General features: G+C 65.0%; 1 long non-coding RNA gene across 1 annotated transcript; it reads left to right on the forward strand.

Moving 5' to 3' along the window:
* Nucleotides 1-32: 32 nt before the first annotated feature.
* On the forward strand, nucleotides 33-2,855 carry LOC107134953. Its single transcript, XR_001502495.2, has 3 exons — nucleotides 33-788; nucleotides 928-1,031; nucleotides 2,763-2,855. It is a non-coding gene; the product is annotated as an uncharacterized LOC107134953 (long non-coding RNA).

Below are 2,855 nucleotides of genomic sequence, written 5' to 3' on the forward strand. Positions count from 1 at the left end.
TCGCCGGGCACTCTTCCTGCCTGTCCCTCTCCCGTCCTCCCCTCCTTCTCACGGGCCACCTTGTCCTCCCACCTGACTCTCTGTGACTACGGCAAGTCCCCGCCCCTCTGGCCTCCACTTCCCCCGTGTGTGGACGAGCTGCGAAGGAGGCCTGCAGTTCCCAGGAGGCCCCTGAGCTGGGGCCTGGGATCGGCAGCAGAAGCAAGCGTTGCTCTAGCTTGCAGGGCCGGGGCTTAGATTGTCCCCAGGCCCCAGAAGGGCCACCCGTTGCCTCCATGCAGGGCTCACCAGCTTCCAGGATTGGGCTTCTGAGTCGTAGGGCTGGGGAAGTCTGAAGGTCTTCTCTCCGTAACAGTGTCACCTGCCCAGAGTCAGGGTGCGCCTTCCCCCGCAGCCCTTGGCGCTGGAGGTGGCTGGGTACTGAAAGGAACCGCTCCCCTCCTGCCCCAGGACATGCCTGGCCTGGGCCGAAGGCTGGCTGAGCTCAGGCCTGTCCGGCTTGGACGAAGCTCCCTGAGCCAGCTTTGGCAGTGGAGGCCTGGGAGCCTGGCCAGCTCCAGCTGGTGCGCTTGGGCACGTGGGCCCCGCCTCCTGGTGCCTCCTGCTGCGGGCGGCCCCTGGTTAGGGCAGGCCCCTGGGCTCACCTGATGATGGCCCCTTCTTCTTTGCTCCCTCCTCCCCTTGCTCAGAGAGGGAGACTGGTGGCTGGCCCACTCGCTCAGCACGGGACAGACCGGCTACATCCCCAGCAACTACGTGGCGCCTTCCGACTCCATCCAGGCTGAGGAGTGAGTATGGCCTCTGCCCTGCCGGCCTCTGCAGCTGGCCTGCTCCTGATCCCACCTCTGGGGCTCAGCCACGTCCAGGAGGGGCCCCGCGGGTGGCAGGAGTCTGGGCCCTCAACACCGCCCCCGTCCCCCCACCCAGATGGTATTTTGGCAAGATCACCAGGCGGGAGTCAGAGCGGCTGCTGCTCAACACGGAGAACCCAAGAGGGACCTTCCTGGTGCGAGAGAGCGAGACCACGAAAGGTAGGCGGCCTCCCCTGGGCGGCGGGCACCGAGCTCCTGCGGGTCCTTTGGGCGGGTGCTGCCGAACGAATAGGAGCTGGGTACGCGGGGCGGGTGGCGGGGGAGAACCCTCCAGATGGAGAGGAGCTGGGTATGTGGCAGGGTGCAGGTCAGGGAAGTGTATGGGAGGAATACTGAGTCGTCTGGGGGTTAGTGAGCCGAGGCTCGGCCTCTCTGGCCTGTTTCTCAGATGAGGAGGGGGTGGAGTGTTAGGAGGTCGTGTCACACTCCTTCCCAGCCTAGGTGCCCCTGCGGTGGCCCCTCTTCTCCCCTCCAGGCCCCTGGGGCTGCGCCCTCCCCCACAGCCCTGGCCCCTCCCCCCTGCAGCCCTCCCCCACTAGAGAGTGAAGATCGCCCCCCTTCTCTCCAGTCCCTCCGAAAGTGGGTTGCAGGAGCCCTGTCACCATGGCAACCGAGCTGGGCAGCTTCCTGTGGGCCTGGGGCTCAGCGGGGGGTGGGAAAGCGGAGCATCAGGTCCTGGTGCAGCATCAGGTCCTGGTGTGAGCCTGTGTGGTTAGGATCGCTGGTTGGTGGCGCTGTGTGCCCCTCTAGGCAGAAGGGGGGGCGGGACTGAGTTTCTCTTCCTGGGAGTGAGCTGTGGTGGTTTGACCTGTGCCTGGGCCCTGGGGAGTAGGGGCCAATGTGAGCATGTGGCCACTGGGCAGGGCGTTCTGGGTCCTGCCCGCGTGGCCAGGGCTTGCTTTAGCTTCAGGCCTGAGGCTTCTGTGTGCGCACAGCCTGGGCCACATGCAGAAGCCACAGCTGCCCCCAGCTGTCTCTGGACCCTCAGGTGTGGTTGGGGTCCCAGCTCTGTGCCTGAGGCAGGGGTGGCCGGAGGCTGGTCATTTTTCCTCTCTGGGCCTGACTTTTTCTTCTGTAGCTGGGACTGTGGTCTCTACCTGAGGATTGTCCAGGGGAGGCCTGTGGGCCCTGGGGACTGGCCTGCTCCTGAGTCCCACCTCTGGGGCTCAGCCTCATTCCACGAGGCCACCTCCAGCATCCCCTGACTCTGGTTAGGGGCTCCTGGCCAGGTCTGCAGGTGGAGGAAGCTGTTTTCTAGGAGGGGATGGAGGGGCCACCAGCTGTGGCCACCACACCCAACCCAAGGTCTCCCTCCCAGGGCTGCTGCTGCCTTGGCCAGTGTCACTTGCCCAGAGTCAGGGTGCGCACCTGCCCCCATGCCAGCCAAGAGTGGTGTTCAGGAAGCAGCAAGGGCTGCAGACAAAGCCCTATGTGCAGACTGGAGTGTGGCAGCCAGGCCACGGACACACAGCCATGTGGGCAGCCCGGGCTCCTGGCAAACACGTACTGAGTACCTACTGTGTGCCAGGCCTCCTTATGTGGCCTCACTGGATCTTCCCAGTAACCCTGATGTAGAGGAAGAAAGTAAGGTCCAGAGGGGCGAGCCACTGTCAAGGTCACCCAGCTAGGGTGCATACCCAGGATTGAAGTCTTGCCAGGGCTACGGCTCGGGGTGGGCCTCTTCTGCTCAGGTGTCCCTTGGCTTGCTTGTCCCGGCCTCTGTGGCTGCCCCAGAGCCCAGTGAGCTCTGTGCTAGGGGCTCACCCACCGCCTCTCTTCCCTCCAGAGTCAGACAGGCACGGCCCTGGGCCCCGGGCAGTGCTCAGTGCCTGGGCCTGTGAGGTGGTGGCATGGTGGTCACGGCCCCTCTCCCTCCGGCCCCTCCCGTAGGTGCCTACTGCCTCTCCGTGTCCGACTTTGACAACGCCAAGGGCCTCAACGTGAAGCACTACAAGATCCGCAAGCTGGACAGCGGGGGCTTCT

The sequence above is a fragment of the Marmota marmota genome, unplaced genomic scaffold (genome assembly GCF_001458135.2).
Source record: "Marmota marmota marmota unplaced genomic scaffold, marMar, whole genome shotgun sequence".
NCBI classification, from domain to species: Eukaryota; Metazoa; Chordata; class Mammalia; order Rodentia; family Sciuridae; genus Marmota; species Marmota marmota.